Raw genomic sequence first — 18,894 nt, forward strand, 5'->3', positions numbered from 1 at the left:
GCAATATAATTATACAAATTACAGGTGCTAGCTGAGAATCGTGCAATGGTCTTGTCAATTTAGTGTTTTGTCACTACAGCACATCATACTTGGTTCAATGAAACACTTACTAATTACAGACATGCACAAGAACATACAGTTAGGTAAAACTATTATCGACTATTTCAAAAAAATATCGATTTTTTCAAATTCAGTATCCAATTGGGAAAAATGATTGTAATTGCAATTATTCTTGGTTCAAAGAGAACAATCACTCATTTCAGTTTATATATATATATAACAATACTATTAATTATGGTTGAAAAAAAACAAAATATTTTCAATTAGCTCACCAACCCAAAAAATTGATGTAACAAGCTTAATATAAAAGAAAGGCACATCAGAGAGATGTCTCCTCTTTTTCTATGGCATATTGACCAAAGGGTTAATAGCTGCAATAAAACACTTCTGGCTAAAATATTTCAATTTGCTCATAATTTATTCATTGTTAAACAGGATTAAGGTCTCCAAAATATAATTTCATACTTAGGCAAGAGCACTCGTCTAAGCTTTGCTCCTGGTGGCTTCACAGCTTTCTGCTCGGCATGCTACCTAGCTAAAGAAAGTATTCCCCACGGGTTTGTTGAAACCGTAATTTCACCTGCGCGCATTTATTGCAGCGTTGTTCCAGCAAAACCGCCTATCTCATCCCGCACCGCCTTCACGCAAAACTGTATCTGTCAAAAGGGCTCCGAACACCCCGACCAAATGACACGCGTCCACTGTACGATTCTAAAACCACCAATCTCCTGGCTGGTAAACTTCGTTTGGTTCGTCCGATTAAATCAACGGACCAGGATCATTTTCAACCTGCTTGAACTTTTTGTTTTGACCGCCGGTAAAATATAAATGAGCTTAAATGTGTTCGTAGCATGGTTGGTAAATGTTTTTAATTTTTATTGTTTTTTATTATTACAGAAGCATGGGGGTAGTAAATGCATATAAATTTTTTTTCTTTTATTTTGATGGCATATGATATATATGCGTTATGTTTTATTGTGTGTTGACTTTTTGTATCGCATACGGGATGAAAAGAGAAAGGGCTCGCGGCAGTGAAGAAGAAAAACAGGGGATAATTTTGAAAAGGGAAATGTAATGTGCAGCAGCACAAAACGAATGGAGGATTTTTACTCAGCAATGTAAAAATACACAGCAGTGAAAAAGAGTAATGTAAATTTTTTTATTATTGAATATGCAATGTGAAAACCCAGCAGCTTGAATGTAATGAAAAATTTCACACAGGAGTGAATGTGAAAGATTTTTTTGGCAGTAAACCAATGTAAGAATTTCTCAGTTTACAACAGTAAATGTAAAAGTTTTTCACATAGCAGTGAATGAAAATTTTACACAGCAGTGTAAAATTATTTGTAAAAGAGGCAGAGTAATTTTTTTTGGTGAAAGTTCTTGGTGAATCCCTCTGAGAGAGAGGAAGAAATTTGTATCAGGCAGTTTATGAATTAATACAAGTTTATTTTGGTTGAGAAACTCTGCTTTGCTCAGAAATTTTATTTGGCTTCCCTGTGTTAAAGATCCTGTGGAGAAAAACAGAGCATTGTCTCTGTGTTCAGTTAATTTGTGTTTGAAATTACCAGAAATTTCCAACATGGTATCAGAGCAGATCCAGGCTCTTTGAAGGTGTCAAAGAAGCTGAAGGAAGGATTTTTTGCTGCAACAACTTCTCCAGCAAAGTGAAGTCTCAGGAAAAAGAATCCAGGTATTCCTCAAAGTCTTTTTTTTGTGTTACTGCTGAAGAAACAATCAGTATTTTAAATACACAGTCCAATATTTGAAGCATAGCTGAGAATGCAAGGAATGGCCAGCACAAGCACTAGCATGGGTATGTTTAATACCCAGCTCCCACAGTTTAATGGGAAAAACTATGACTATTGGGAAATAACTATGAGAGCCCTGTTTGCCTCACAAGATTTATGGGAATTAGTTGAGGATGGTTTTGAAGAACCAGCAGATGAAAATGAGTTTAATAGGTTAACTCAGGCATGGAAAGATTTGTTGAAGAGTAATAGGAAGAAGGATTCAAAAGCCCTCGTATTTTTGTATCAGTCAGTGCATGAGAGTGTGTTTCCAAGGATAGCAGCAGCTAAGACATCCAAAGAAGCATGGCAAACTCTCAAGACAGCCTATCAAGGCATGGAGAAAGTGAAGACAGCAAAACTACAGTTGCTGAGGAGAGATTTTGAGAATTTGTGCATTAAGGAGTCAGACAATATTGACTCATTCTTCACACATGTAATTGGTTTGGTCACACAGATAAGGACTCATGGAGAAGTTCTTGCAGAAAGGAGGATTGTGGAGAAAATATTGAGGGTCCTACCCTCAAAGTTTTATGTGATTGTTACCACCATAGAAGAGACAAAGGATCTCTCAGACGTTTCGGTTGATGAACTTCATGCATCACTGATAACACATGAGCAGAGGTTGAGTAGAAATGAAAACTCATCTCTAGAGCAAGCCTTCAAGACCCAGATGTCATTTGGAAGAGGAAAAGGTCAAGGCAGAGGAAACAAGAGAGGAAGAGGCGGAAGCCAAAATAGAGGTGGAAGAAATAGCCCAGCAAATGCTCAAGGAAGAGGTAGCTATCCAAATCAGAACCAAGGCCAAGGCAGCAGTCAACAAAGTGGACAACATCATGCTCAAGGACAAAGGTATGAAAAATCCAATGTTCAATGTTATTATTGTAAAAAATATGGGCATTATGCCAATGAATGTAGGAAGAAGAAACATGATATGAGTAATAGATCTAGTGCAAATATCACTAGAGAAAATATCAGCCAAGATAATGTGCTTTTAGCTTGTAACATGGTTGAAACAAACAACGATGATATATGGTTTCTAGATTCCGGTTGCAGTAACCATATGACAGGAAACATAGCCCTCTTTTCTACTTTAGATCAAAATGTGAAGTCACAAGTCACACTTGGGACTGATAATAAAATTTATGTTATGGAAAAACGAGAAGTAAAAATATTTACAAAGAAAGGTGAAAAGAAAACCATAGCAGATGTCTACTATGTTCCTGGAATGAGGTGTAACCTCTTGAGTATTGGACAACTTGTTCAAAAGGGGTACAATGTTTTCTTTGAGAATGATGTATGCACCATCATGGATAGAGCACCCAACGAACGATGTATTACTGAAGTGAAGATGACAGGGAACATGATGTTCCCTCTCAGAATAAGGGCAGATTTGAAAAACAAAGAAGTAATTGCAGCAGTTACCCAAGAGGCTTTCCAAAGCATACCAAAGGATGAAAATTGGTTGTGGAAGTTGAGATTTGGACATCTCAACTTTGGAGGTCTTAATTTTTTGAGTAGAAAAGGAATGGTAAGAGGATTACCATTGATAGAGAAACTGGACAACCTTTGTGAAGGTTGTATCTTGGGGAAACAACACAGAGAAAGTTTTCCATCAGGGAAAAGCATAAGGGCAAAGCAAGGCACCCTTAGAGATTGTCCACTTAGACTTATGTGGACCAATGCAAACTCCATCACTAGTAGGCAGCCAATATTTTCTAACATTAATTGATGATTTCACCAGAAAGACTTGGGTTTATTTCCTGAAGAACAAAAGTGAAGTGTTTGAAAATTTTAGAAATTTCAAAGCACTTGTGGAAAATCAAAGTGGGCTGCGCATCAAAGTTTTGAGAACTGATAGAGGAGGTGAGTATATCTCCAAGGAATTCCTACGGTTTTGTAGAGAAAATGGAATACATAAGCAATTCACAACTAGGTACACCCCGCAGCAAAATGGAGTTGCTAAAATGAAGAATAGGACCATCATGGATATGGCGAGGAGCATGTTGAAGGCAAAGCATTTTCCAAATGACTATTGGGTTGAAGCTGTACACTGTGCAGTATATATTTTGAATAGGTGTCCTACAAAAGCAGTCATGAACAAAGTGCCGGAAGAAGCATGGAGTGGGAGAAAGCAAGGAGTCACCCACATGAAAGTTTTTGGTTGTGTGGCCTATGCACACATTCCAAATCAGCTAAGGAAGAAGTTGGATAGCAAAGGGGAGAAATGTATTTTCATTGGATACAGTGAGGAATCCAAGGCTTACAGGTTGTATATCCCATCCACCAAGAAGTTTTTGGTGAGCAGAGATGTCTAGTGCATTGAGGAGGAAGCTTGGGATGGAAGCATACAGAAAACAGTGAATGTTCAAAACTGTTTGTCTCATGATAAAGATGATGAGGAGATGGCTGAAATACATCCCCAAATAGCAGCGCCAACACAAGGACAACAAGAGACACCCTTGAGGAGAAATGAAAGTGCTTCTCCAAACACACCACAAGGAGGAAATTCAAGTGCGTCTTCAAGCACTTGCACACCAAATGAAAGAGGTAAGGAATTCAGAAATTTAAGTGATATTTATGATGAAGGAATGAATTCCTTGTTTGCTTTGTATTGTCAAGTTGATGACCCTATTCATTTTGAAGATGCAATTAAAGATAAGAAATGGATAGAAGCTATGGATGAGGAGATCAATGCCATAGAAAGAAACAAGACATGGGATTTGGTTGAACTACCAAAAGGTAAAGAAGTCATTGGAGTGAAATGGGTCTACAAGACCAAGAGTAATGCTGAAGGCAAGATAGAAAGACACAAGGCAAGGCTGGTTGTCAAAAGATACAAGCAACAATATGGGAGAGATTATGAGGAAACTTTCACACCGGTTGCTAGAATGGAAACCGTGAGAGCAGTGTTGTCCATAGCAGCACAAAACAAGTGGAAAGTTTACCAAATGGACGTGAATTCAACATTCCTAAATGGAGTGTTAATGGAAGAGGTTTACATTGAACAACCTCTAGGCTATGAGAAGAAAGGCCAAGAGCACAAAGTGTGCAGATTGAAGAAAGCTTTTTATGGGATGAAGCAAGAACCAAGAGCATGGTACAGTAGGATAGATTCCTATCTACTGGAAAATGGATTTGAGAAGTGTGAGGGAGAACCCACCGTCTACATCAAAGAAAATGATGGTAAATTGCTAATTGTTGTGTTGTATGTTGATGATGTTATTTTCATAGCTAATGATGACTACCTCATTGAAAACTTCAAAAAAGTCATGAAAGAGGAATTTGAAATGACTGACATGCGTTTATTGAGATACTTCTTAGGAATAGAAGTAGATCAAAATGAAAATGGAATTTTTATCTCACAGGCAAAATATGTAAATGAAGTGTTGGAAAGATTCCATATGCAAGAGTGCAAAGCAGCAATCACTCCCACAGTAATGGGATTAAAACTCAACAAAGAGGACAACAACAAGGATTTTGATCCTAGTTTGTACAAAAGCATAGTTGGCAGCCTTATGTATTTAATTGCAACTAGGCCGGATATAATGTTTGTTGTTAGTTTAATTTCCAGATTCATGGAGAGGCCAAAGGAAGCACATTGGCAGGCAGCAAAAAGAATTCTGAGGTATGTTAAAGGTACTAAAAGGTTTGGCATTTTATATACTATCTCAGAATGTTCAGATTTAGTTGGATACACTGATAGTGATAGGGTTGGAAGTGTAGATGATCAGAAAAGCACTTCCGGTTATGTTTTTCACATGGGTTCAGGAGCCATTTCATGGGCTTCTAAGAAACAGCCTATCGTGGCGTTGTCTACAGCAGAGGCAGAATATGTGGCAGCTACAACAGCAGCATGTCAAGCAATTTGGATGAGAAGGACGTTAAGGAGCCTATGCCAAGAGCAGGCAAAAGCAACAGTGATTTTTTGTGACAATAGCTCAGCTATTGCATTATCCAAGAATTCAGTGTTTCATAAGAGAATGAAACACATTGACACAAGGTTTCATTACATCACGGAATTAGTAAGCAATGGAGAAATTGTTTTACAACATTGCAGGACTCAGGAACATGTTGTAGACATTCTGACAAAGCCATTGGACCAGAAAAGCTTTGAATTTTTGAGAAAATGTCTGGGTATGATTGATAACCCAGCAGTTGAAATTAAAGGGGAGTGTTGAAACCGTAATTTCACTTGCGCACATTTATTGCAGCGCTGTTCCAGCAAAACCACCTATCTCATCCTGCACCGCCTTCACGCAAAAGCTGTATCTGTCAGAAGGGCTCCGAACACCCCGACCAAACGACACGCTTCCACTGTACGATTCTAAAACCACCAATCTCCCGGCCGGTAAACTTCGTTTGGTTCGTGCGACTTAAGCAAGCAATATACGTCCGATTAAATCAACGAACCAGGATCATTTTCAACCTGCCTGAACTTTTTGTTTTGACCGCCGGTAAAATATAAATGAACTTAAATGTGTTCGTAGCATGGTTGGTAAACGTTTTTAATTTTTATTGTTTTTTATTATTACGGAAGTATGGGGGTAGTAAATGCATATAAGTTTTTTATTTTTATTTTGATGGCATATGATATATATGCGTTATGTTTTATTGTGTGTTGACTTTTTGTATCGCACACGGGATGAAAAGAGAAAGGGCTCACGACAGCGAAGAAGAAAAACAGGGGATAATTTTGAAAAGGGAAATGTAATGTGCAACAACACAAAACGAATGGAGGATTTTTACTCAGCAATGTAAAAATACACAACAGTGAAAAAGAGTAATGTAATATTTTTTTTGTTATTGAATATGCAATGTGAAAACCCAACAGCTTGAATGTAATGAAAAATTTCACACAGGAGTGAATGTGAAAGATTTTTTTTAGCAGTAAACCAATGTAAGAATTTCTCAGTTTACAACAGTAAATGTAAAAGTTTTTCACATATCAATGAATGAAAATTTTACACAGCAGTGTAAAATTATTTGTAAAAGAGGCAGAGTAATTTTTTTTTGGTGAAAGTTCTTGGTGAATCCCTATGAGAGAGAGGAAGAAATTTGTATCAGGAAGTTTATGAATTAATACAAGTTTATTTTGGTTGAGAAACGCTGCTTTGCTTAGAAATTTTATTTGGCTTCCCTGTGCTAAAGATCCTGTGGAGAAAAACAGAGCATTGTCTCTGTGTTCAGTTAATTTGTGTTTGAAATTACCAGAAATTTCCAACAGGGTTAAGAAAGTCAGTAACCGGAGCTAAACTTTTTGGCATTCGTGGGTGCTAGTCCCTGTAGAAGTAGAACCACAACAACCAGGAAAATTATCATAAAAATAAAAATTATCCAAAATGCTCAATAAAGAAAATAAGTTCATTATGGAAAAAGTCTATGAATAAGCAAGGTCGGCCGGTCAGAAGAAGCGCTGGACCGAGATTATAGAATGAAGTGCTAGCAAATGACCAGAATGTGTGTTAAGTAGGGGTAGCGTTACCCAAGAAGATGCATGCTAGGTAGGGATAGCGTGAGTCAAGTGGGACGTGAAATTCACCTGCAGCCATATGGAGTATAAGCAGAACAAGTCCATTTAGGATAAATTGATGGGCATACACATTGCAAGCAGCTTGCTATTTTTTTATGCTACCTGCCACCACCTGAATTCTCATACTGCCTGCCAAACCCCATCTTAAAGTTCTGGATCTTTTTTTTTTTTTTTAATTTGAAAGAAGCACTTCTCAAGCAACATGATGGTTTTTATATGCACACTCGTAATGATGGCTATGTTAGAAATCTGAACATAAGGAAAGAGATTGCACGCTCAGCGCCAAAAATACTGTCCATATATAGGAATACATAATATTTTTAGATCCGAGAATGGTGGATCAAAATTACTAAAACTAACTAGTACAACTATTGACTTATGAACTCACACAATTACAATTTACGACAACTTGGAAGTCATGGAATTATTACTTCCAATTCCTTCCCTTGATGCTTAAATGACAAAAATAGAAAGTAAACATTGCAATAGTGAATGAATCTATATGAAATTTGTGTGATATGGTCATGACCAGCACTCATTTCCACTATGAAATCTCACGGTTTCCACTCTTTTCTTCACCACACTTTCCAACTTCTCACTTGATTCATTTAAGACATAACAACTTCACACCATCATTGACATGCTTTGTATAATTCAAGTTTCCCAACCTCCCAAGCGCAACGGGTCAGTCTTGATACTTAACCATCCTAAAGAACTACCACCATCTGTTGAATATATGGCCTTCCCTATATTCACTAGTTATCTAGGATAGCATTTTGGGTACATAATGTCTTCAAGAGACATTCTACAACTTGACCTTGTATAAATAACTTGTACTGACGTTCCCGGAGCACGACGGGTCACACCAGATTGACCTTATTAAGAACTACCTATGACTAATTCTCCCTTAGCAAGACGGGCCACATTAGTCTGTTGAATAGTTAACTTGTTCTTTGTGGTTCTCGTTTGATTCTTGCACAATATAATAAAACACTTGAACATACAGGCTACTTACAACCAAAAATTTTTAAATATTCCTTTTAGAACAGTTTGAGAGGTGGTTCTTCATTAAAACCCTAAAAAAATAGACCCAAAATAAACACTAAAACACATATTTCATTAAATTTGGAAGTATTCTATTACAAGGCCTCCAACAACATTCATTTTTTTTGTAAATTTCCATATTAAATTGATTCAACATTAAAATAATTTGCAAGTAATTTCTAACCAATTATAGATCATGAATAGGTCAAACATGGGGTTGTTATGTATAATAGTATCAATACAAAATAGGAGTGTGAAATCAAACTCTTAGAAGAAATTGATTTAAGTTAAATCATATTCGTATGTCAAACATCCAATCAAGATATTATAGTTATGGATAACATGCTAGATTTATCGATGTTTAAATTTTATGTCTCGCAACTCTAACCCCGTTTCCCCCAACCTACAAGGGATTTGTTGATTGAATGATGGTGATGTGAGGATCTTCCTGTAAATGACAAGGATAGGTGTCTCTTGCATTGCATTGAAACTAGTCTATTAAAACCTTAGTAAAATGTTCTTGTGCTCAATTTCATATGGCCCCTTTGTGCATTTATGAAGCACTAATGAGGGGGTCATCATTCATCTTCATAGAATGCAGGCATATACTATAAAGGTTATACATTGTTGATCTACGTATTTCAAGAAGGTTAGGCACCATTGGTCTATCTCCACTCAAATCCAAGTACATCAAATGAGAGTTCTTAAATTGGTATTCAGGTCATTCCATTATGATGGACAGTGTCACAAAATGAAGTAAACAAGAAACTTTAGTGGTGAATTCTTGTAAGTAGTGGAGGCAAGGGTTTTCAAATATTAGCACGATTGATGGTCGTGTGGATATTGATCTCTCCTTGTAAACATTGTCAAAACCAATAATAGTCTCAATGTAAATTTAGTGTCAACCAATAGTATGGAAAACCATGATTGACCATTACTTTCACTAAGAAGAGAAAATGATAAGCATTTTTAATGGGGAAGAAATAAATGTGAAACGTAACTCATGTATTTTAGTTGAAATTTATATAAGTCCCCGTGTTCTTTAATTATTAAATACTTAATGTAAATACTTCTAAATTATCATTAAGATATTGATTTTGAAGATTAAATGTGTATTAAAAGGCATTCATCTATGACATTGGATTTTTCATGTAGCATGAATAAACCACTTAAAGCTAATTATCAATTAATCTTAAATAGTTTTGTATAAGATATATCTTTACTTGCATTAATAGATTTATTTCAAAAATAAATTACATTTTTAAACTTGTATGAATACATATAACTAAATAAAATTCAATAAATAACTTCCGAGTCTTGTTGGATTCTATGATATTATTTTAAGTATAAATAGTTTATTTAAGATTTGAAATTTACAAAATGTTAATATTGATGGTGAAAGCATTTCATATGGTGTAAAAAGTTTAAAGGCATCCATTTATGGCCCATCTATTGAATGAGCTTAAATAGTCTACTTAATGCTCATGGTGAATTGATTAATCCATGTTTTAATAGAAAATTCATTTTCTTTACATGGTTTTTATTCTAGAAATAACAATTTCACATTTGTACATTCATATTAAACCACATGATAGTTAAATAGAAATTTAATTAGTCATTAAAACTATTGAGATGAGGTGTCCCTTGCATTGCATTGAAACTAGTCTATAAAACCTTAGTAAAATGTTCTTGTGCTCAATTTCCTACGGCCCCTTTGTTAGTCATCTCATCTCATCTCATTTAATTAAATTAATCCATGATAGTATCTAATCAAACCTTGATAAGCCACTTATCAATCGTTATCCTCATACATATGTTTTTTTAAGAAATGCAAAATTATTTACAATATAATTTTATCTAAAGAATTACACATCACATTTATGCACTCATATTAGTGCATTTTATATGTAAACAATGAATAACTAACTTTGTGCCTTATTGATTTTCAATATGATATGATTGCAGTTACAACCATTAATTGATTTAAGCATATAAATTTATGAAAACTATCAATTGAGAAATCAAATATCTTATGATTCAAAAAGATCAAATCATTTACCTATGGCACATTTCTCGTTAACCTTAATAGTGAATAATGCATTGTGAATAGTGAATAATGCACATAACATTTATCAAGTAAATTGTTATAATTTCTTTAGTAAGAACAGCACCTTTGTTTGCAAGGAGTTCTATTTGAAAACTTATATTTCACATTTATATATGATTATTGATACATATAATTAAACATAAGTCATCAAAAAAATCATTATAAGATGGTTCATATAAGATAATTTGAATGGCAAACAATTCATTTAAGAACACGCGCACGCACACACACATCTTAGAAAAAAATCGATACAACAATCATTGCAAAAACATTTATAAATAATAAGAAATAAACATATTAATATAATTGGCAATTTCCATCTATTTCAAAAAATATAAAATCATACAAATTGATTCAACAAAAACTATGTCCAAAATGTATTGAAAATTTGGAATGTACTTTTCAACAAATTTATAAAAGAAATTATCTCCATGAACTACAATGAAGTACATGTTCTATTGAACATTCGAATGTACTCATGTTTTTGTTTGATACAATGAAGTGTCTTAAGAAAGGGGAATAAAACTTGCATAAGCCATGTATCTTGCTCTTTTCCTGTATACGATTTTATCAAGATGTGGTTTGATCGATATCCCATGAATTGAGAAGTATGCTTTTCTGTATCTATTAGCAATACATTTGATTCTTCATAATTATCTCCATATTCGCACCACACATCAATCAACTTTTTCTCATAAAATTGTCTTGTTCTCCCTGCTTCCAATTTTGTTTGCAAATGACAATGAGATCTGTCCCATGCAAATTTAAAGTCCTCTATATCAATATTTGATTTTTCAAGTACTTTTCGGATGTACTTGTCAGTGACATTTAATGTCGATATTGCGGCATCATAATTTATTAAGCAATATTTTAATACTTTTGAATAAAAAGGCCTTAAAAAATAGGACCTATCACCAAACTGCCAGTCTGGTTCTCTTTGAATATGAAAATCTTGTTCATCTTTGGTGTATGATTGGAAGAATACTCCTTCCATTTCGAATATCAACAACATCTTTTGACTTGTAGTAATTCCCATCTGCATTTGCACTTCAACCACATGTATGATATTAACATATCTCCACTTCAACACTTCATTGCTTAAGGACATAAAAACCTATCATTTTAAAAATGATGTTAATATTTATTATGAACAGTTTCCATTTGTATGCAAAGGCAATTTTACAATGAGTTCAAAGTATCACAAAATACAAATACAATTGCTACATTAAAATGAACAAACAAATAATATGTTTACTTTATACATACAACCTAATACCTTTATTTAATTTGTATGGAACAAAAGTATTATAAGAAAGCATTGACCCACCATTTAGATCATTAATTTTAATAATGATTTATATAATTGTAATTGAAAAATATAATTATAATGGTCTAGCGCAACTAAACAGACTATTTTTTTATTAATTTTCACATACAATATAACACAATTTTTAAATTTCAAACCTGATTAATTATATGTTAATTTATAGAGTTTCTACCTTAATTTTTTTTTGTGCTTCTTTTAGTGCAAATTGTATGTTTATTGTTGGTGTTACATACAACTTAATATGATTTTTCAACTTATATGGAATAAATAGGGTTATAAGAATGCAATGGGTCATCCTTCAAATTACTAATTTCTAAGAGGTATAACAATAACTTAAACCGCATTTAAAGCAAATAATTGTAATGATCTAATTAAAACCAATAGAACAATTACCTATTAATTTTACATACAATGTAATCCATTGTAAAACAAAAAATATAGACTGGGAAATTTTGATATGAAAACATTAAATGACCATTCATCTCACCAAAAATAAATAAAATAAAAATATTTGATTTTTAGAAATGACAAACCAAATCAATAGTTCTTTTATTAGTGTTGTAAAATAAAAGTAATCAATCATGATGTCATACATATAACATCATGATATAGACATATGTAATCTTAAGGTACTTCTAAATATAATTGGGCATCCTTCAAAATAGCTCGCACATCCGTAGCCTTGTTGAGTTTATGCAATATTCTCCATAGCTCATGGATCAACCAATTATCCCCTTGATTTGCTCCAATGAATGGAGGGGCAAGAATCACATTTTCTTTTGGATTCTCTTTCACTCTCTCAATTAAACAATCAACTATAATAGTAGTGGTTGCATCATATTGGGTATGCATTTCCCACACTTTTTTCAATGATTTGGTGTGTATAACTTTCGTTGAATTGTCAATGACCTTATGTCCCTTTTGTGGCTTACAGTCTGAAGCAGTCCACTTAAACAAAAATTTATCTTGTAATCTTTTTGAAACCAACTTTTTTAGAAATCTTGTTGTGCTTTGTTTCAAAGCTATCGTCCAAATTGCAATGTCAAGAGATTCATTTTTGAAACACATTTCAAAAAATGATTTTGCATGTGGATGAATCCAAAATAGTTTTTTCTCTATTGTGTAATCAGCATCAACTCCCATTTTCTCAATATGCCCTTTGTTTGTTGCTTCATCATCAATGCTATGATAAAAAATGTCCTTTGGATTAATTTAATTAAATGAGATGAGATCCATGATAGTATCTAATCAAACCTTGATAAGCCACTTATCAATCGTTATCCTCATATATATGTTTTTTTAAGAAATGCAAAATTATTTACAATATAATTTTATCTAAAGAATTACACATCACATTTATGCACTCATATTAGTGCATTTTATATGTAAACAATGAATAACTAACTTTGTGCCTTATTGATTTTCAATATGATATGATTGCAGTTACAACCATTAATTGATTTAAGCATATAAATTTATGAAAACTATCAATTGAGAAATCACATATCTTATGATTCAAAAAGATCAAATCATTTACCTATGGCACATTTCTCATTAACCTCAATAGTGAATAATACATTGTGAATAGTGAATAATGCACATAACATTTATCAAGTAAATTGTTATAATTTCTTTAGTAAGAATAGCACCTTTGTTTGCAAGGAGTTCTATTTGAAAACTTATATTTCGCATTTATATATGATTATTGATACATATAATTAAACATAAGTCATCAAAAAAATCATTATAAGATGGTTCATATAAGATAATTTGAATGGCAAACAATTCATTTAAGAACACGTGCACGCACACACACATCTTAGAAAAAAATCGATACAGCAGTCATTGCAAAAACATTTATAAATAATAAGAAATAAACATATTAATATAATTGGCAATTTCCATCTATTTCAAAAAATATAAAATCATACAAATTGATTCAACAAAAACTATGTCCAAAATGTATTGAAAATTTGGAATGTACTTTTCAACAAATTTATAAAAGAAATTATCTCCATGAACTACAATGAAGTACATGTTCTATTGAACATTCGAATGTACTCATGTTTTTGTTTGATACGATGAAGTGTCTTAAGAAAGGGGAATAAAACTTGCATAAGCCACGTATCTTGCTCTTTTCCTGTATACGATTTTATCAAGATGTGGTTTGATCGATATCCCATGAATTGAGAAGTATGCTTTTCTGTATCTATTAGCAATACATTTGATTCTTCATAATTATCTCCATATTGGCACCACACATCAATCAACTTTTTCTCATAAAATTGTCTTGTTCTCCCTGCTTCCAATTTTGTTTGCAAATGACAATGAGATCTATCCCATGCAAATTTAAAGTCCTCTATATCAATATTTGATTTTTCAAGTACTTTCCGGATGTACTTGTCAGTGACATTTAATGTCCATATTGCGACATCATAATTTTTTAAGCAATATTTTAGTACTTTTGAATAAAAAGGCCTTAAAAAATAGGACCTATCACCAAATTGCCAGTCTGGTTCTCTTTGAATATGAAAATCTTGTTCATCTTTGGTGTATGATTGGAAGAATACTCCTTCCATTTCGAATATCAACAACATCTTTTGACTTGTAGTAATTCCCATCTGCATTTGCACTGCAACCACATGTATGATATTAACATATCTCCACTTCAACACTTCATTGCTTAAGGACATAAAAACCTATCATTTTAAAAATGATGTTAACATTTATTATGAACAGTTTCCATTTGTATGCAAAGGCAATTTTACAATGAGTTCAAAGTATCACAAAATACAAATACAATTGCTCCATTAAAATGAACAAACAAATAATATGTTTACTTTATACATACAACCTAATACCTTTATTTAATTTGTATGGAACAAAAGTATTATAAGAAAGCATTGACCCACCATTTAGATCATTAATTTTAAGACTTAAATGATTTATATAATTGCAATTGAAAAATATAATTATAATGGTCTAGCGCAACTAAACAAACTAATTTTTTATTAATTTTCACATACAATATAACACAATTTTTAAATTTCAAACCTGATTAATTATATGTTAATTTATAGAGTTTCTACCTTAGTTTTTGTTTGTGCTTCTTTTAGTGCAAATTGTATGTTTATTGTTGGTGTTACATACAACTTAATATAATTTTTCAACTTATATGGAATAAATAGGGTTATAAGAATGCAATGGGTCATCCTTCAAATTACTAATTTCTAAGAGGTATAACAATAACTTAAACCGCATTTAAAGCAAATAATTGTAATGATCTAATTAAAACAAATAGAACAATTACCTATTAATTTTACATACAATGTAATCCATTGTACAACAAAAAATATAGACTGGGAAATTTTGATATGAAAACATTAAATGACCATTCATCTCACAAAAAATAAATAAAATAAAAATATTTGATTTTTAGAAATGACAAACCAAATCAACAATTCTTTTATTAGTGTTGTGAAATAAAAGTAATCAATCATGATGTCATACATATAACATAATGATATAGACATATGTAATCTTAAGGTACTTCTAAATATAATTGGACATCCTTCAAAATAGCTCGCACATCCGTAGCCTTGTTGAGTTTATGCAATATTCTCCATAGCTCATGGATCAACCAATTATCCCCTTCATTTGCTGCAATGAATGGAGGGGCAAGAATCACATTTTCTTTTGGATTCTCTTTCACTCTCTCAATTAAACAATCAACTATAATAGTATTGGTTGCATCATATTGGGTATGCATTTCCCACACTTTTTTCAATGATTTAGTGTGTATAACTTTCGTTGAATTGTCAATGACCTTATGTCCCTTTTGTGGCTTACAGACTGAAGCAGTCCACTTAAACAAAAATTTATCTTGTAATGTTTCTGAAACCAATTTTTTTAGAAATCTTGTTGTGCTTTGTTTCAAAGCTGTCGTCCAAATTGCAATGTCAAAAGATTCATTTTTGAAACACATTTCAAAAAATGATTTTGCATGTGGATGAATCCAAAATAGTTTTTTCTCTATTGTGTAATCAGCATCAACTCCCATTTTCTCAATATGCCCTTTGTTTGTTGCTTCATCATCAATGCTATGATAAAAAATGTCCTTTAGTTCAAAAATAACTAGTTTCTTTTCAGTTATTTTGGCTGCAACACAATGGAAAATAATATAGTCAAACCATTTTATTCATGTTACAAAAATTATTAAAAAAATTGTTGAAACAATACACTTACCTTGAGTGTTTTTTTCAATATTTATAGATGAAACAATAAGTTCTTTTATCATCTGGACAGGACCTGGAGTAAACATATTAAACCTTCAATCAAATACCGATTGTACTTATATTTTGAATTGTGAAAATTAATAGAATCATTAAATAACAAGGAAAACAAGTGGACAAATTATAAGTACCTGATGTTATATTTGGTTCTTGGTTGTAGTTTTTTGGGACAATACCTTGGTCATTATATTCATTCTCTTTATTTCCAACTATAATCAACATATGAAATGGATATGAATCACAAAAAAAATAAAAATGAATAATAATAAAATAAAAAAAGATAGAGATACAATGATTAATACCCATTTCTATCTCCATAGTTCCATGGTCATTGTCTTGATTAATTTCATTCATCTCATAATTCCCTATAATAGTCATCCAAAAATATTATGAATATGGAAATTAAATAAATTGAAAAATTATCAAGAGAAAAAACTAAGCAAACTATGTACCTGTGTTGATAACTTCTTCCTCTCCTCCTTCTCCTCCTATTTCCATCTCCATACTTTTTTCAACAATATAAGCACTATGTTGATTAATTTGTTTCTTCCCACTTTCATCATTCTCTGTTTTAGAATCTCCATCATTAGTCATTTTAGTAAACACTTTGACAATTAAGAAATATGAAAAAAATAGTATCCAATGTATTATAAGAAAATAAAGAAATGAGTTGTAGTACCTGAATTCTCCAAGAAGTTAATGGGTACTGGATTTGATAGTTGAAAAGATTTGTAATGATTTAACATGATTGTCCTTTGTGACTCTGTTTGCACAACACATGAAATTCTTCTTCCATATGTACAACAGGCCTTGATAAAAAATTTCCCCGCATAAAGAGAAATAACCACTTTTGCATCACTACATTGTTGGTGCTTTTCCACTAAATCCATCCAAAAATCATAATCTCTCTCATTTTCATCAAATGTGTCTTCAAATGTGTGAGAGTATTTTATAGCCTCCAAAATTTTTAATTCTGAAGTATAGAAATGTATAGTAAGAACTATATCATAACTATAATTGTTTTGGCAATTATATTCATAAATGCCACTAGTAATTTTATAATTGAACTTGGATTTCTTTATCGAAATTTCCAAAGACTCGCGTATATCATTACAAAACCAAAGTTCTACTAAGAGAACTGTAGTAAAGTCATTCAACTCATTTTTTTCGATAAGAAATCGAAAAAATTCAATGTAATACCCCTTGTTGAATTTTTCTTTTTTCAAAGCTAGTGTGTCCAAAACAACAAGGTCAGTGTGTAGAAATGGTTGCAACTGACATGGAAAAGAGTGCAAAAGTGTTGACAAAAGATCAGGGCCTCCAAAATGACAACCAAATTCAAAATTGTTATCAACCTGTTGAACACTTGTTGAACACTTGTTGATCCATTTATCATTCTGTCAAGGACTCCACATGCTTGCTGAGAAAGGGACTCTATCTTTGTATTACGTGTTCCTTTGACATAAGTAGACCCCTCCACCGTGTTGCAAAAATTGGTGAATATGATATCATTAATTTCATAATGCTCAAGAATGTTGAGTGTGGTAAGTGTCATCTCATTCAAGTTCTGATCATGACTTTGACAATATGTAACCATTGCATCCAATATTGTTCTGTTGGTTTTCAATTTAGAACAATAATCTTTTATTTTTATGGCATTTGTTGGATGATTAATTGGAATAGAAAACCAAATGGTTCCATCCAATAGCTTATCTGCTACTGAAGCAATTTCTTCCATGGTTAATCCCTGAAGGGGCCGAAAAGTAGCTGCTGTCAAACTGTGTAGACTATTTTTCTTGTAGTTCTCAAAATCAGGCTGGCTTGGAGAACACTTTAATGTGCCTAGTTGGTAACAGTTAAAAACAGTGTCCCATTTATCCCAAATAGGTTCATCAAGATATAAGAGAATTTTTTTATCAGAAAAATTTGTAATTGGACAATCGAAGAATGAGCACAACATTTCATCATCAACCTGATAAAATAATAAATATAAACTAATAAGAATCCAATGTAAAAATGAAACTAAATAAGGTGTTATAATCTAATGTGAAATCATCATAAATATCAGAAAATATGACTTATATTATCGGCTTTAGTAATTTATCTACAATAAAATTAGATACAATAATAAAATTTAAATGTAAAAATAATTAAAATTACATACCTTGTCTTCAGCCGTCTTAGAGCATCCAATCCTCCTTTTCTTTAATTTGTCATTGGCAATTAAGAAATGCCTTGCCGAGCGCACACAATCAATAAATGGAGTTTTATAAAATACCTTATTTGCAGAATTTAATTGACAACAAATGCGGATCACCTCAGTGGGTTCAACTGATGGATGCAAGAATCGAGCATTACGTTTTTTATATTTTTTTTTCGCTTCTGTTGATACATTATATTTAGGATTTGTTAAAATTTCTTTCGCTGCTTGAATGGTATGTTGACCATCAACTATCCAAAAATTGATATTCTTAGAATTTAGATCTGTCTCATTTATAATTTTTATAGAGTTGACCAAAGGATCAGGCTCATTGATGTCAAATGGAATCAAAAGAGCATCAGGTAATGAGGTTTGAAATTTTTCTAGGAATGATTTCACTAACACTTGAACATTTAAATCATCTCTTGATCTTAATTTGAACACCTTAGGAGCTTCTTTACATCTTTCAACAGGCACTTTTCTATTAAAGGAGTTTGAAAATAGATAACAATGCTTGAAAGCTTCATGAATCTCATCACAT

The sequence above is a fragment of the Pinus tabuliformis genome, chromosome 1_2, assembly GCF_031772625.1.
Source record: "Pinus tabuliformis cultivar Carrire ecotype Pingquan chromosome 1_2, CPIR1, whole genome shotgun sequence".
NCBI lineage: Eukaryota > Viridiplantae > Streptophyta > Pinopsida > Pinales > Pinaceae > Pinus > Pinus tabuliformis.